The sequence below is a fragment of the Ambystoma mexicanum genome, chromosome 12, assembly GCF_040938575.1.
Source record: "Ambystoma mexicanum isolate Mex_15411 chromosome 12, UKY_AmexF1_1, whole genome shotgun sequence".
Taxonomy (NCBI): Eukaryota; Metazoa; Chordata; class Amphibia; order Caudata; family Ambystomatidae; genus Ambystoma; species Ambystoma mexicanum.
In genome coordinates this window covers 267976498-267994670 of record NC_090936.1, presented here as the reverse complement: position 1 = coordinate 267994670, position 18173 = coordinate 267976498, and the positions used below count along the sequence as shown (strand labels likewise).

The window sequence follows — 18173 nt, the reverse complement described above, 5'->3', positions numbered from 1 at the left end:
CGCCTCAAGTAGATTGAACTCTAGGCGTAAAGGGTAGATCTCTCTTGGCAAGAGAGTAACACAGTGTGATGCAATTTACAATCCATTTGGAAATAGCTGATTGAGAGACAGGATTCCCCTTCTCTACCAGCTGCCACAGAGACAAAGAATTGTTTTGTCTTTCTCAGTGGCTTTGTCTTTTCAAGGTACTATATTACATCCCTTCTCACATCTAGTGTATAGAGGCTTCTTTCTGCCAAGTTAATGGGGTTTTGGAAGAAAGTGGGAAGTCTGATAGATTGATTCACATGTAACTTCGAGATGAATTTAGGTGCAAAGCGTGGGTGTGTGCGCAAAACCACCTGGTCTTTGTGAATAGTCAGAAATGGGTACTGAACTGAAAAGGACTGCAGTTCACTAACACTCGTTATCGAGGTGATGATCACTAAAAAGGCAGTCTTATAGGTGAGGGCCTTAAGGCAAGCCTTGTGCATGGGTTTGAAAGGAGGTCCCAATAATCTTGTGAGAACAACATTCAAGTCCCATCCGGGAGTTGGGTTGGAAATAGGGGGGTAAAGTCTCTTTACCCCTTCCATGAAGGCCTTAATGACAGGAATCTAACACCATGAAACCTTGCTTTGCGATGTGGTGTCCGCTGAGAGAGTGGCCAGTTGAACCTTTAGGGAATTGAAAACCAGCCCTGAATCTAATAGGTGTGTTAAAGGATGATGTCTTTATGAGAGCAGTCAATGGCGTTCTTAGCAATCCACCAGATAACGCGTTTCCACTTTTTGAAGTAACAATGTCTGGTGTTGGGTTTTCGTGCTTCTCCGAGTATGTCCATACATCTCAGAGAGTTGGAGATGTCTGACCTCTATGACTTTAGGAGCCAAGCTGCTAAGTTGAGTGTTTGGGGGCACATATGCAGTGTTTCCCTCCTGGTCTTGAGACAGCATGTTGTATTGGCATGGCACTTTCCTGGGAGGGGGGACGGACATTCTCATGAGATGGGAGAACCATGGCTGCCAACCCCACATTGGTGCCACCAAGATCATTGCGACTTGTTCCTGGTGCATCTTGAGCACTATCCTGTTGAGAAGGAGATTCAGGGGGAAAAGCATAGTCAAATCTCCAGGACTATGTTATCCAGAGTCTTCCATTTGGAGCACTTCTGTGGGTACCTGGAGGCGTAATCTGGGTATTGGGCGCTCTCCAGTGTCACAAACAAGTCAATGGGCCTCATTACAAGTTTGCCAGTCCGGTAACTACGGTACCGGTAAGCTTGCCGGTATCGTAGTTACTGGACTGGCAAACTACGAGATCTGCTTGCAGATACCTTTTCACCCGCCAGGTCTGACCTGGCTGGCATACCAGCACACACGAGGAGAGCATGTCGATGCACAGGCACCATTATGAATGGTGCCGGTGCTTCCGGCCTCCCCATTCCCATTGAGCCCTACTGGGCTCAATGGGAATGGAGAGTAAATGTTTCTCGCCCTGGCAATGGGAAATACAGGGTCCGCCAGGGTTGTAATGGCCCTGTATTTCCCCATTGCCAGGGACCGCCAAACTTATAATGAGGCCCATTGTCTGGAAAGCCCCACTCTGCAAAGACATGCAGTAGAATGTGCTCTTGCAAGCTCCACTCGTGCTCTATGGGTAGGTCAAAGACTCAGAGGAGCAAGTCTGCCAGAAGATTGTGTTCCCCTGGAACATGTCGTGGGACGAGGAACATAGCTTGTTTTTTAGTGCCCACTTCCAGATGTTCTGGGACAGTTTGGAAAGCCCAAGAGATTGTGTGTCCCCCTGTTTGTTTTCCCCTGTATATGTGCTTGGAATGCTTTTATGGTTTTGAACACTGCAAACAGTTCCAACAGATTGATGTGATTGGATGCCAATGATTGGGACCACACACTGAGTGCTGTCTGCTGAAGTAGGTGAGCTCCCCACCCCCCGACAGATGCGTGTGTGGTGAGAGTGGCCTCTACTGCAGGGGTGGTAAAGGCTTTCCGCTGCAGAAGGTTTTCCTTTGACCACTACTGCAGAGACTGAACAAAGGCTGTCGAGACATCCACTAGATCGTACCACAGGCCACTGGCCTGACACCATTTGCTTGAGAGCCACTCCTGCATGGGGCGCATGCGCAGACGTGCGTGTGGAACTAGAAAGATGCAGGATGGCATAATCCCCAACAGCCACATGGCCTTGCGTACAGCTATAATGAAGGGTCTGGAACAGCATGTTTTGAACCTTCTCGTCGGAGGGCCCCCAAAAACTTTCTGACTTTCCTGGGGACCAGACTTGACTTCTCCTCGTTGATTGAGAACCCTAGATTGAACAGGGGATCTGTCTTCTGGGTATTCCACAGACATGTTCTGTACGAGTCTACAGTTATGAGCCAGTCATTAAGGTAAGGATACATGGGGATGAACTGACTGCGCAGGTGAGTCACCGCTACCGCTAGTACCTTTGTAAATACCCTTGGGGCTGAGGCAATGCTGAAGGGGAGAACCTTGCAGTGATAGTGCGTGTTCTCGATCCTGAAGCTGAGGTACTTTCTGTGTGCTGGCAACATTGAAATATGAAAGTATGCATCTTTCATGTCCTATGTGGCCATGTAATCCCCCTGCCACAGCAGCAGTATTACTTCCTGAAGCGTTGTCATCCTGGACTTCTTTGGTTTGACATATTTGTTCGCAGGGCGCAGATCGAAAACAGGGCACATGGTTAGATCCTTTTTGGGTACAAGGAAGTATATTGAATAAATATCGTTGTTTACCTGCAGAAGAGAGACAACTCCGATGACACCCTTTTCCAGCAGGACCTGGACTACGTTCAACAGGATTTGCTGACGGCATGATGACAGTCTGCTTCTGGGTGGGTGGTAGTGGGATGGCCGGAGAAACTCAATGGCAGTAACAATCGCCGACGGTCTTGAGTACCCACTGATCTGATCCCCCTCCTACGTGTAGGTGAAAGATGTTAAACGTCCCATGACTGGGGAAGTGTGGGTAGGGACCTGTACCGCTGAGTCATTTGGAGGTTGAGGATGGGGAGCCACTGGAAGCTGAGTTTCTACCTCTGCCTTTCCCTTTCGTCAAAAACCTCTTTGTTGTGGAGATTGAAAACCAAGGGAGGAGCCCTGTCTGGAAGTCCAGTTGGATCCCCCCCCCACCCTCCCGAGCCATACTGTCCTTGTGCAAAGCGGAAGAAAGACTGTCCACGAAAGGGCTGGCGGTTGTTGAAACATCCCCGCTGGACGAAGGGCTTGGCAAAGGTCTGATTGAGCGATGTTAAGGTCTCGTTCTCCTTCTGGGCGGTCCTCCAAGGCCTCATTGACTGCTTTCCCCGAAAAGGTTGGCATACTCCATTGGCTTATTAATGAGGGAAGCCTGGATCTTTGGCTTATACCCTGAGGCATCTGGGCAAAACCCACAGTTTTGGCAGAGTTCAAGGAATGTGTACACATTTTCTGGGTGATTTGCCATCCCTCCGCAACCACGGCTAAAAGGCGGGTGCGAGCGGGTTCCGGGACATCTTGTAGCCCGTCCTGGAAGAGACCCCAATGAACTTCACTGTAGCTTGCTAGGAGCGTGGTATTGTTGCCAATCCGGGTGGAAATGCAGCAGAGGTGGGGACACGGTTGCCAAGGGTGTACAATTTCTTGCAGTCCTTGTCAGGAGATTTCAACGAGGACAGTAGTACTCCTGCCATTTTTTGTGTAGTAGTGACAACCAGGGAGTCCAAGATGGCATGGCCCCAGACAGCGGGTCTGAAGGAGCCAGGCAGAATATTTTGACCGCACATGTGAGGATGGTGTGAGCAACGAGGGGGCCAGGTGCTTCTTTATTGAGTTCAATAAAGGGATAGCTTGTCTGACTGGGGTCTTCTACTTCAGGATACTTTCAACAAAGTCTGAGTCAGGGATGGCTTCCTGCGTGGTCATTTTAAAATGATCAGCAGCCTTCTTTAGAAGGTTACTGAGCAGCTTCTGGTTGTCGACAGGTGATGAGTCCATGGATTGTGTGACAGGGGGCAGTACATTTTTCCCAGGGTCACAGTCATATGGGGGGGCTGGTATGCCACGTGCCCTGGTCATCTGCAGGTTTCCAGTCCGTGTCCTGGTCACCTTGGCTAGAGTCATGGACATAGAAAACATACTGGTTAAGGTCATCTGGGTCATCCAGAAGGACATCGACCTGGGGGTTCTGATGGGATTCCTCCAGGGATGAGAATTGAGCACCTGGGGAGTGGAGCCTCTGACTTAGGAGGGACAGGACAGACATCAACAGTCCTATGTCTTTTTAAAATGTGTTCAAACTGGCCTGAGAAATCAATGAACTCGGCCATCTTGTTCATACAAGCTTCAAACCTGTCCCTGGTTCAGCCAGAGGATGCTGGGGGATCATGCAGGGCCTTGGAAAGTGGAGAAGAGGTTTTAGAATAGTCCTCAGGCAAATTAGAGGCTTTCTTGGGGTCCAAAATGTGCAAACTAGCTGTAGAAAGGTTCTCCCAAGGTCTTGGGAGCGTTTTTCGACGAGTGGACCCGTATCAGCGAGTCTTCTGATGCTACTGCATAGGAGGCTGTAGATTTAGTGGGGGAACCCGCTAAAGGGGAAGATTTAACACCATGCCTAGGCTGCGTGATTTGGAAGGCCCTGTCGAGGATTTCAATGGGTCTGCAGGCCTAGAAACTTTACTCAACTGATACGCCGGGGGAAGTTTAGAGGTTGTGTGCTTTAAAGCAGGTGGTGCGTGTGTCCCCCTTGTCGCCGGGGTGTGGCTGCCCCATAGCGCTGTCCGAGGCATTCTTGTTGGACTGGGGATGGAAATGTGGGAGTTCGAGGGCTCCACAGTCGGTCAACGGCCTCCGAATCGATCGGAGCTGTGGCTGCCGACAGACTCCTTGTCTGAGGCAATGGCGTCAGCGGGTGAGTGCCTCTCGGCCTGCATTGTGTAGGCCGCCCACCGTTTCACACGCCTGTGTTTCAGGTTCTTAGGCCGTTTGCAGGCTTTACAGTGAGACTCGCCGTGATCACGAGGGAGACACCACTTGCATCAGCGATGGGCGTCTTTCCAAGGGAATTTGCCATTGCAAGACGGACAGAATTTAAAAGGCGTCATCTCCACAGCATAGGGAAATGGCAGCCACACCAAATGAAAGGACATAGAAGGGGTAAAGAAAAGACATTCTCAAGAGAAGTCAGTGTGAACAGGGCTCCAACTCTACCTACTGTAAAAGCCCGGCAGCCAAGTTCATGTTGAAACTGTCGCCTAGCAGTCGAGGATGGATCGCCGGCGAACAGGTGTCGAGGACAAGCAAACCACCAAAGAACAGGAATCAGCAATATAAAACTCTTACAAGCGCTGCATTATAAGAGATCAACTAGTTAGGCAAAAATAAAAATGTGGTGGGACCTCAGAGCGTGAAGGATTTTGGGTACATGTGTCGTTAGGGATAGTGTTACAGTCACGCCCATGTCAACGTCCCTTTTTGATCTTCGAAAAAAGATGCAATATGCGATTACCACTAGATGTCGAACTATATGCACAGCATGTGATTCTAAGCATATTAACAAGCATCAGAATTAAGCAATAAACCACATCAATATTTGGGAAAACATACAAAAGGAATCGGACAACAAAGTCGAAAATCATTTTGCAGCCAAAGAACTGAATGTTTCAGAAGCAATGTATGCCCACTTGGGGGCGTAATTTAAAACAGGGAGCTCAGCCTATTTATGTACCAAACTTGATCGAGGGGAAAAAACAGCAGACCATTTCGGTGCTGGACTGCCCCTGGGCAGGACAAAGACTGATCTGCAGCAATATTTCTCCTCTGTGAAAGGGACAGTGAGCTAAAGACTTGGTTGAGACTCTCCCAGGGGCCATCCACCCAAGGTCAATGGGCCGTGTTCGTGTTGGTAGAGGCTCCCAGACCCCCCTTTGTTTTGCAGATTCCGAAAGGATTCCACTGTCCTGACTATAGAAATCTATCTGGACAGCCACAAGTTGAAACTGTAAGAACTATTCTGGCTTGTACCACTAGATGGCAGACGAATGCAGAGCACCAGAATAACAGAGTTGTGTTACACTCCAAAAAACTCCTTTTGATTTGCAACGGTTGCCTCAGAACCAGGCATACACTATACATTTTTTATAAGACTATGATCGTTATGGCAAGGCAGTAATACGGTTTTAAATAAAAAGGTGTCTTGTGTGCTGTGAAATACATTGCAGATAAAGTCTGTCCACTCACGGTAGACGTCTGAAGCCATGTAAGCACGTCCTAATCATGTCATGACTGTTACGGGGGCTGTCAGGGCCGGACCCCCTCTGAATGTTGGCTTAACATGCGCACAGGAGTCGGTGAGTTGGGTGGTCAACTGGCGCACAGGAAGTCGTGCGCCGTTTTATTAAACGCATCACGTGGTGTGGGGCACGTGCAACAAACACGTGACACTGCACGAGTCCAGGAAGGGCTTAAGTTACAACAATGACCTAACAAACATGATTCACATCACCACACACATTAACTTGTTAATATTAAAGGATATTGTACTTGTGAGTTTTCGGCAACACAGATTAGTCATTCGTGTTCAAGTAGACAGCCCATCTATTGGTACCCCAGCAACGATGCACAGCAGCCCGACATGGCATGATTGTTCATTGATTATTCTCTCTCCAATCAACGCAGACAAGTTCATAGGAGTAAGTATAAGTTTCAAGGGGTGTGGAGTTAGTTGTATGATCGGGACTAGCGGTCCCCTGCACACCTTCTATTTGTGGTTTAGAATTTAGCCTGCAGCCTGGCACATGGTTTGTCTGGGAACCAACTCTGGGGTTCCTGAGTAATTTGATGCTTGTTGGGGTGACAAACCCTTGTTAGGTGTGGGCGCTGGCTGGATCTGTGTGTCCAGTGTTAGCAGTTAAGCTATCTGTTACTGTCTAGTAATAGTCCAGTCTTTAGGTTTGTAGTCATGGTGTTTTATTGGTGTACACTACCAAAACGGTCAATATGGCATTGTGAGCCAGAGGTGATGAAACAAAAAAGCCGACGTGCGTTTCAACCAAAGTCTTTCTCAAGGCAGGGGTGGTATAACAGGAGGCTTGTGTTGGAGCTGGTAGTTGATCACCCACGTAAGGGTGCCAAATGGAGGCGAAGCAGCCTGATCTGGCGCCGGAATCGGCGATGTGATCCAGCCGCAGTCCTGCATGAAGTGATTGACAGTAACAGATAGCTTAACTGCCAACACTGGACACACGGATCCAGCCAGCGCCCACACCTAACAAGGGTTTGTCAAATCCATGAACACACCAATGCCTGGCTTCCAGACATCCCCAACACCACAAAATGGCGTCCTACCAACAAAATGCCAATTTGTAGTGTACTTTCTCCCCAAACCCCAAAACGCAAGTCCCACACTTTATATTCAGCCTCTGTAGAATACAAGATGCACACACGTAACCTCCTGCCTCACCACCACAAATCCTAGGCCTGGAATCCTGCCTCCCCATGCCCCAAACACAAGACATATGCCTGGCATCCACACTTTGGCAGATACAGCACAAGGAGATAAACATTGTCCCCAAGATCACACACTTAAATTAAGAGGTGATGCTGGGATTTGATACCTTTACACACTTCATCACACTACACAGTGCTAAGAAATACTTTAATTTACAGGTGTGATTTGAAGAGTACAGAAAGGACACTATGAAGCAACCTGACTGATATACAAAGCCTTACAGAAACAAGTTAAGCATTTTGGAGCATTGATACTGTCACCCCTCACGACTGCATTGATCTTCCAGCGCGAAAGCGTGCCCAAACATATTTTCTGCCCCCTCTATGGGTGACCCAGACCGTGGTCTGGGGAGGATGCAAATAGTTGGAGAAGAGAAGAAGTGATGGAAGAGGAAAACCAAATTGGCACGGAAGATGTGAAAGGAGTGAAGGAGTCTATGGATAATTGTGTTAATAAAAGTGCATGATTAGTCAAGTAAGAGCATAAGACCATGGTCTGATCAGAAAAGAGGCCATTAAGTTGCGCTTGCGAAGTTGAGCACTGTCAGTGATAGCACATTACATTATATTGCCAGTGGCACTAAATTAAGTCAGTGCATGGTTGTGTCTGGGACTCAATATGTGCACACAAGCACCCTTGAAATATGCAGGCTTTACACAGATGGCGCCTATGAAAACACCCTACTTGTCGTAGAAGGAAGACCTGGCGATGCCGAGCCAGCAGACTGATGTGCCAGGGGCTGGTTGTGTATAGGAGAATGCGAGGGACAGAAAAGGAAAGAGACTAGGGACCTGCCTGGTTTCTGGGTTGGGGAAGCTGTGCTGCTTGGAGTTACATGTAGATGGAAAAGGGTAGTTACCCAAGTGTATATCATCTACCACAGATAGATAGATCTCCCATTGTATTGTTTGTACCAAGGAATATGGTGTATGGCCTAATAATAAATCTTAAAACTAGAGATCCTTTGACAAGCAAAGGCTAGAGGACCAGAGTAATCAAGTGAGAAGAAGCAGGAAAACATGTGTTTTGGCCACCTTCGTGGGCATGTGCTAAATATCAATAGGTGTCTAAACTAATGTGTGTGATTCAAGAAGCTTAGCTCTTGCCAAGACCCAGGAGAACTAAAGGAATAATAGGAAAGTAGGCTGCGAATAACTGTCCATCACAATTGTGGCAAGGTGGCTTTAATAAGCTTCCCTGGAATCTTGAGTTGCAAATAATGCAGAGAATGTCATTATTTAACATCTCCCAAATTGCATAATTCGTGGAAAGCAACTTGGGTGAAGTGCACGTAAAATAAGTAAGAAGCAATTCAAACTGTAACCATAGTTCTGCTCCCCAGAACATCACATTGTCTGTAAGAATGGATTCGGAGAAAAGCCAATGCAAACTGTCTAATGGAATAGGACGTATTGTGTTGGTTGTAAGGGTGCAGAAAGGCTGAAAATAGTGTGGTCAGAGGTGCACAGATCTCAAAACAAGAAACAAAGAGAACACAGCAATATGGTCAATTTACAGTAGTAACACGAGGTGGGCATAGCCATGGGGTATAGTTGATCGGTGTCTGGATACAAATTGACTGGGGGCGGAGAAGAATTTACATATCTGCATCATGGAGAGCATCACCATGGATGCTGTAAAGTATTTTCTGTGTCTTTTAATTATTAAGATGTGCAGCATTCCCCATAACCACCAGCTCATAAATGATATAATTTATGCTGGTTAGCCAAATGCTGTTAAGTAGTTTGATATGTGCTAATAACACAGTGTGTCTGACCTAGCAGAAGATATTGATAAGCTGGAGGAGGAGTTATGAGGGGAAAATAAATATAATTGTCAAACAAAACCTTTAATCCCTTAATCTCATGTATGAGGTTTTACAAAGCAACACTATGAGGGTCTATTCCAAAGCTGGGGAGCTAAAATGGAAAAGGAACTTACATTTCTTTTTTTTTTTGAGTTGGGTGGAACAACCAGTCCAATAAGGGAGAAAGGTCTGAGGTTATGCAGGGTGTGTGTCGTTTTAATTTCTGTTGTAGAAATGTGGGTGGAGGTACATGCTTTAAATGTAATACATCGTGTTTTTTCTACCTACTGGCAGCCGGTGCAACAATATCAGGGCCAGTGAGCTATGTTCTCTATAGCCTGTAAAATAGATTTGAGTCAATATGTTAATATTTGAGTTTCTCATTAAGTTGACACCCCCGATCTCATACCTACTCATGTGCAGTCCCACCTCACAATTCTGAGCAAGAAACAGGCGTGTTTGCTCAAAACTCCTATTTATTTAAATTGAAAAATTAAAGGTCGTCCCCAGACATTGTGCAGGGGAAGTTACCACTAGCAGTCAGCTTTACTATAGAAAACGAAATTAGTCTTACTGCATGAATCACACCATTCCTCACACGCATGCATTTTCAGAACCAATTCTCTATATCTCTTAAATTCTGAATAACGCTAGGCATTCGAGAGTACTACTTCTAATGCTCGTTGGTTGGGATCTCAAAATCCTTGAATACACAAAAACGTGTCCAAATTACACAAAGTCACATTTTCAAACACATAGGATTTACATTCGCGCTACTCCTTTTAACTTGCACTCATTTACACATTTAGTTTAAGTAACTCCAGCCTTCTCAGAACATAGACCATTAAACTGATCCTCATTAGGCCATGGTACGGCACGCTTCTGAACCTTGGTCTAATGTAAACTACATCTGTGATAACACTTTCGGTACTTTCTAAATATCCCTTATAAAATGCTACATTGTCAGCGCTGGGAAATGTTCTCCGTTTTGCTGAGTACTCTCAGCAGACAAAAAGCATTTTTAGCATTTACTTAAACGTAATCTCCCTAAGCTTCAAATACAATGAAAAATTAGTATTTATCTCACAATCACAAACTACAATATAATATTTCCTTTCTCGTGAAAACCTTTGATTAGGCCCTGCACTCTGTCCGCAGAAGTGACATACGTTGTACATGCAATCAAATCTCACTAGGCTTTAAATATCATAGGAAGCATGGTTGTATTTTACACAAAACATCAAGATTTTTCTATTTGGAATGAGCGGCCCCTAGTGAAAAACACCACCCCAATTCCCTAGCACTTCAGGGAATAAGGGCAAATTGTTTAGGGGGCTCATCTATTATATTTTGGGAGGTCTTTTATACTCCCTTTGCAATCTTTCTTTTAAGATGCTGAGTCAAAATGGGTCCTCATGAGTTTCCAAAATAATCCTGGTCAGATTCTCATCCCTCTTGGAAAGAAAGTCTATTCCAGGTTAAGTTGGTTCAGGATGCGTCATAGGCAAGGTCTATTTTTCCAGGTGGTATCTAGAGTCAGCACTCATTTAATGGGGACGGGTGGTTCCCTGCAACTTTCAGAAGGCTGTCCTCTGGCTTGATACAATAGGCAAAACAATCTAGTTGTGATGTATTCCGACCAGGGTGGCACAAGTGTCATAAATTAGGGCTGTACCTTTCGTATGCACTTCTAGAACAACAATCACATTTCAACCAAGATTCCACAAGTTCTCTAGTTGCGCTCTTGTGTTCCTGCTGGATTCTCCCAAACTGCTGCTCCCTAATGGGGTACACACCAGTCAGAAGAGGAAGATATTGCTCTCTCTTAATAGAATCACATGGCATCTGCGTCAGTGGCAATAACACCTTACAATACATCTAAAATGTTGTGATTTAATAATACAAATGAAATTACTTCAACATTCCTTATGGTTGCAAGATTATGCCCATCTGCATAGAAGAAACCATGCTGGCATTCCTGTACATTGTGAAGTGGTCATGTTCTTGGCAAAGAACCATCTTATTTAAATGTCACTTTCTCTAGATGCATGTTGCCTCTACCACATCTACCACAATGCAACAAAGGGAGATGGCTCAAATCAGGTTATGTCCCTACACGAGCCTGGGAAACCTGAAGTAACCTTTTTTCTTGGCAGTTTGAAACACAATTTTCAGGTAAGAGGAGAAACTGCATGCAAAGACACACATTTACTGTGGCAAAAAGGTTTTTCATGGCAAAATACCAAGAGCCAAGCAAGTGACCCCGCGCCCCCACCCCAGGCACGCAAGCCAAATATACTTAGTTTACATTGGTGCTTAATTCCACCGTGCTCCAGGTGGAACTGGAGACAATGATCCCAGGGAAACTGGCAAGGGCATGTCACAATCCACGTGCTGGTTTGTGGAAGGTTACCATTGCAGGCGAGCTGGTACATTCTACAACCTCTGGCCAGGGATACGCGAACAATGAGTACAAGCTTTGGAAACTCTGTGTCGCTATCGAACTAAAGCTGAAGGAGTATCGTCAGGCCAAACGAGGTCTGACAATACAATATTCTTTAATGACTCTATGCCCATCAGGTTTTTGTTCATTAAAGCAGAGCTAGGCTCTGGTTGGAATGCGGCAGGGATAGGATGTTTGCGAATTACTGAAGTGAACGCCAATGAGACTCGGATGATGGGTGCCACCTGGCCAGGAAAAATGTATGCAGATATCTTCTGTTGTCAGTGACTGGTGACATTTCTTTGAGGTTGATTTTTTATTTAGGGACATACCGCGACAGAGCCAGTCGGCCCCTGCAGTGATGGAACACAGTGTGGAAGGGTAAGCAAGCTTGAAGGGTTTTGGTGCCTATTGGATTGACCTTTCCATATAGCGTGACCTGACGAGGCTTGGTTCAGTGTTTCGGGCTAATCTGTTCGAAACCTGCATCAACCACTTGGCCTGGGTCAGTCCGAACCTCGCCAGTCTTGCCAACCTCTTCAAGTTCCCTTATAAATATGGTGCTTGCTAGACAGACACTCAACAAGCACGGATAGTTCTAGAATATAAGCCTTACAAAGAAGTAAAGACCCTGTAAAACTACCCTCATTAGAGAGGAATTCAACAATACATATATAAAAAAAAATACCAGACGTGGATTGCTTTTTAGGACGAGGCTCTCCCATTTCTCTGATTTTTGCACATGTTGTCAACTACTCTTAATGTCTGCAAGTGGTGCTTCAAATCAATCCAGTTTGTACAGCACACAAATATATGACTACATATTTCTCCAATGAGACACTTAAGTCTGGTGTACATAAATAGTGAACATATTCAACTGTAACTATTATCAGAGCAGCACATATTCAAAACACACCCAAAATCATAGTGTAGTGTTAGCTCTTGCAATGGCACCGTTACCTGCACAACTCAAAAATACCTTAATTAGCTATACATGGATCTCAATGAAATTGGAAAAATACAAGTTAACCTCAGCTCTCATTTCCTCAAAACCAGTGGTCGAAATGGGTGGGAGCAGTGCTCCTGTACTTTTTTTTAAATTAAGTTTTACTGTTCCTAGACTTTTATTTGAAAAAGAAACTGTTCCGGAATGGTTTTCGTTTTAAAATAAAAGTCTAGGAAGCAGTTGAAAATTGTACTTCATTGCACTGCACTGAACCCTCCCTTAAACAGCAGGCACATTTATTTTGGGGTTTGTATTGTGCGCGGCAAGGGGCATTGCGATGGGGTATGTGGACAACATAGTTCCACAACTTCTTTTAATGTACTTCAACCAATGCTCAAAACTCTTGCAATAAGCAAAGCCACACCAACTTTCAGGATCCATGTTTTTCTATGTAGTTTTGTTAAGTGCCTAATATGTTTCCTCGTGGCCAAGTTCGAGCATTTTCCGGTTTTGCTCCCCTTTCCTTCATCAGCCCTATTTATGTGCTTCATAATCACCAGACAACAAACTGTAGGAACACCAATTTAGCTACTAACCATTATAGTTAGTTCCTCTCAAGCCAAGAAAGGATAGACTGTAAGGGTGAAGAAGAAATATTCTGACACAGAGGTGATTATTACAAATGTGTTTTCAAGTGAAAAAATGAAAAGAAAACCCTATCTTGCCGTAACTCTAAGGGGGGGTTCCCTGTCTGAACTGAAATATCTAGTGTCAGAATGTCCAAAGCAAATGCCCCAATTTCTAATGTCAGAATTTTAACACTATCCCTTACAAGCTAAGTTTTAAACTAAATGATCTTTCTAGCCCAAAGGCAGTGACTCCCTTCCCCCTGGACAAAAGACAGTTCTGGAATCTTCAGATCCTGATGTGTTGGGGAATATCTCCCTTCTCTGACCTTGTTCTGGCTTGAAATACAGTTCAGCAATTGTTGGGGTAAACTCTGTTGCCTAGTTGGACCTTCTCAGGGTTCTTTGCTGTCTATGGCTCCCTGAAAAGCAGACCTGGTGCCTTTTCACCCCGCACAGTTGCAAAGAAATGGAGCTTGGATACGTTTCCAAACTGGGGTAGGTCCCTGACTCTGTAGACCTTGATACCTCCTATCATGTACTGCAATGAAGAATAGCCTGGATTCCCTCCCAAGCTGTTGTGTCACATACATACTTGCTTTACTTGCCTGCCAAGTACTGCATTTATTGTATGTCACTCTCACAGTCTCTTTTTATGGATGAGGGTCCCAAGAGCGCACTGCGGGTTTCAGCTAGTACCCCGCTAAACTTGCTTCATTGTTCTGCCAAGTATTATTCTTGTGATTATGCTTTCAGAAGGTCTTGACTTTCAACAGGGTTCCAGACTCAATCATGTGGCTTGTTAGGCTTACTTGCCTCCTCAGATTGGCGCTACCATTCTACAGGGCCGCAGCGCCTCCCCTTTCATCAGTGTACCTTATTTTGTGGTCCACAATGTTCTCAGGACGTCCCATGCACCTGCCGTCTGCAGTGGGCTTCCTCCGCTTCCTTCTCTTGTCTCCGATGCACCTGCTTCTTCCTGGTCGGTGTTGGCCCATTCCTGCATGGGTGCTGACCTTTGGGGATGCCAGGAGCATCTCTCTTGCTGCTCACTGTGCTGTCCCTGGACACCAGACCAGCTGGGCAGTGACCGCCTTCTTGCTTGGTCCCTGGACACCAGACCAGCTGGGCAGTGACCGCCTTCTTGCTTGGATCCCCGGTCTGCCTCTCTCCTTCCCTGAGCATACTCCATCTCACGGTTCCTTTAAGGCAGGCTTGTCAAGTACTTCTTTGCTTTTAACTCAGCTTCTTCCTATCTGTCGAGGTCAAAGTGGTTCTGGTAAGCACTCTGTACTGCTCTGCACCCTCTCTTTGTCCCAGTACTGCATGAAACTCACTAGAGCTCTCCCTCGTCTCAATACTTCCTTAATTTGTGGTGGAGAGAGAGGGGGTAGAGAGAGAGAGGAGGTGAAGGAGAGGTGGGGGTGCTATAGGGATATCTTGTCCTCTCAATATTTTCGTCACTGGTCCCAAAGGGGCGGGAGTTCCCATGAGGTTGACCCGATGGTACCACCCACAGGGGGACCATCATCAGGTAGTGGCCTCACCTCCCTGGTCTCATGGGAAGGGGGCTCCTCCATTGGAAGCATTGACAACATCCTGGGATTGGTCACACTCTAGTACTTGCACTTTAGTCAAATGTCTATGAAATGGGCGGAGAGACAAAGCCTGCCTTCGGAACTTGGAGAAGGTCTGGAAGACTGCCTACTGGTTGCACTGGACAATTCTGTAAAGTTACAAACTTAGACCACATAAGTTCTGTATTGCCCACGACCCCGTGAAAGGAAGATGACCGATAGGGTAATTGAGAATAGAGTACGTGATCACTAACACTTGTGAAATCAATATCCAGCCTGCAACATGAGAAATGGCAATACTACTGCGATATGCATTTAAACCCAAAAAGGTCATCTTTATGAACTACTGTCTTTTCTGTAGATTGACTCGATAACTATCTCTATCTGAACCAGTGCTTTTTATATTCATCATCTTTTCTAAGAGGTCTGCCTTGGGTGTCATGGGGCTGCAATACCCCCACTGACTTTAGCTTTGCATCACATCATTTGCTTTTTTGTATGATATACCCGTACACCATAAGTGAGGGGTCAGAAATGAAAGCTGGACACAACGCTGTTATGTTTTTGGTTAAAGACTGTTATTAACAAACAGGTTTGGGAAATACCTCTCTGACCCTGCTCTAGAGGAATTCCTTACCTACAATCAGAAACTAAGGAACTGTCTTTGTCAGGATGTAAAAAATCAAAAGCCGTCCTTGTGTCCTAACGTTCTATCCTGACCCTCGCACTACAAACTAAATGATTAGGTGAGAAGGGAAATGTCTTTAACCTGGTACTTGCAGAAAATGTTCATAAAAGAAAGAAGAACAGCTCCAACATAAAGGTTCTCCAAATTAACAGAACCTTGACTCCAGAGGGTGGTTCCCTTCTCCTGGATTCTTCAATGAGATTACATTGTCTCTTATATTAACAGTTCCTTGTGTTTCGCACAACAATCCTATTAGGTACAAAGTTGTTCAGCCTTGTGGTTTCCTGCTTTAAAAAAAAAAAGTTATTTCTTTGTTAAATCAAACACTGTCCTTTCTTGGGACTTCTATATAGGTTTGCACTTTGCCTGTTATATTCCCCTGCCAGGACTTCTCATGCACTTCCAACTACGTGCCATACTTCCTACCAGGACTTTTCCTAAACGTGCACTTTGCCTAGTTTACTCGGCTGCCATATGTGACACAGTCTCTCTTTACATTCACAATTGTACATCTTTTTCTTGATGCAGTATTTCTAGTGCTTTCAATGTTCACTTTCAGTTTCCCCTATGTCGGCATTTCATGCATTCATATTTTGTTAGGGATTGCATTTGTATCTTACTTTTTTAATTTGCAAATCTTATCGTTTCTGTTTCGGTGGCATTACAAAGTTCAAATAATGTTTGACGCAGTTGCAAAACGCCCCAAGGTCCCCACTTCGCTTTTGCTGACTCACTGCCTCTGCCTGGCCTCTTTGGTCCCATTCGCAATTACGTGACACATCTCTGCTGCTTGCCTTCCACTCTGGACTACCTTGACAAAAAGGTTTTCTTGGAGCTTTTACAAGTCAGCCCATGAATGGGAGTTTGGTCTGAAGGATGTTGGGAAAAGGTTTATCTATTCTCTATTTCTCTCGGGGGAAACAGAGGCATGGCAATAGGCCATTAGGTAGAAGGGGGTCTTTCTCAAGGGCAAATGGGGGATACCACGTCTCACCCAATGATGCCACGTCATCTCTGCGGTGGTCGTCTCCTCCCATGTGATCCTCCATCATATAGTAACACCAGAGCCAGGATCAGGTAGCGGCTGCCGTCCCCATGCTACATGGAAGGAGGTCACCACCGGGGAAACCGTGATGACTCCATTGGAATCATCACACATACCACACACTTCATTTATGCATTGCATTTGCTGTAATCATTTGACGTCCTATTTTTGTGTACAAAAGGCTCATCACTGGATGATTATAAAATTATACAAAGAAATCTGTGACACAGCCGACTGGAAGGTGATTTCTCAGATGGCAATCAAGAAGGCTCTAGTTGTGGGTAGCATACAAGATAAAGGAGAAACACGCAGGGTGAACTAGCAGATTCCACCTTTTGTGTGACGCAGCTCACCTCTTGGATTCCTGCCCTGTGCCTAGCATGAGGTATACATTAATCCCAGATCATGGTGCATGCCCCAAATACTTGTTTGAATAGGGCCATCTATGCTTTGTCTTTTTGGTAGGAGGGTTGTGTTCTCAAACAAAGGTCCTGGTGGTTCAGCAGTTAAGACCACCCCTTGCAAAGTGTGGCCTCTATGCTTCTCCAAATCACCTTTTCAGTGCTATGTAAATGCTGCATTTCTAGATCTCTTGATCTTGTGGCTTCTGTTGCATGGGGCTACCTTACAGAGTTAAGTGAGACCTTAGTTCCAGAAGGCCATTTGCATTGTACACATCACCTTTTACTGAATTCTCTCTTGCATTGGGATCCAGTAGAGCGATTTTAGATGGGGGGTCATGGGCTGTTTAATGAGCTAGAAGCCAGGTTTTGTATTTTTTCAGTTGCTGGATTTAAGCTTTGGGCAAGTCGATAAAGGTTATGCAGGAGTCTGGTTTTGGGATGTCAATGGTCAGAAATTCCAAATTATGCTTATTCGTGTCAAGCTGGACCTCATACATCAGTTATTGGATGTCTATTAATGTTAACGCCCCAGAAATACAGGTTTTGCTAATGTGCTCTATTCAGGCACTAAGAAAATAACCTGTGAACACCGATTTACAATTAACTATCCTGGAATCTTTGTGTGAGAAGAGACTACGCTTAAAGCTGCTATGCTTCTTTTCGTACACTTCGACCACTGTGCTGGTCACTTGTTCCAGCAACACTAGGTAGTTACTAGAAGCATGAATCCCTGTTGCAAAATACCCCACTGTACCTGTTGGGGACTTGGCATCTATTTGAGTATTACATGCGTTTCCCCAACAAACAGTTTGAGAATCCCATTACTTATCACATTTTTCAGAAATGTATGCTGTAAAATGCACCCCATCCACTCATTTAGAAAAGGTTTTCAGTAGCCTAACCCCCTCAAAAACTCCCTCAGTTGGTTCAGTCTGCTGCTGCATAAATCTGGGTATACATTTAAAATTAAATGTCACCAGCTGCCCTTGAAGAAACCCCACTACATTTCGGTATTAGGTCAAGTGACCTTTTAGAGAAAAAAACGATTTCGAAAGACCACTCTGTGACTGCACAGAGCGGCCTTTCTAAATCGAACTGTCAGCCAGGACCTGGAAGCAGCCATGAGGAA

General features: G+C 45.3%; 1 protein-coding gene across 16 annotated transcripts in view; it reads right to left on the bottom strand.

Annotated features, from left to right (window-relative positions):
- The window catches only part of PLEKHA5 (pleckstrin homology domain containing A5), a 1790419-nt gene that overhangs the window by 146560 nt on the left and 1625686 nt on the right, over positions 1-18173 (bottom strand). The gene's annotated exons all lie outside the window — the stretch shown is intronic.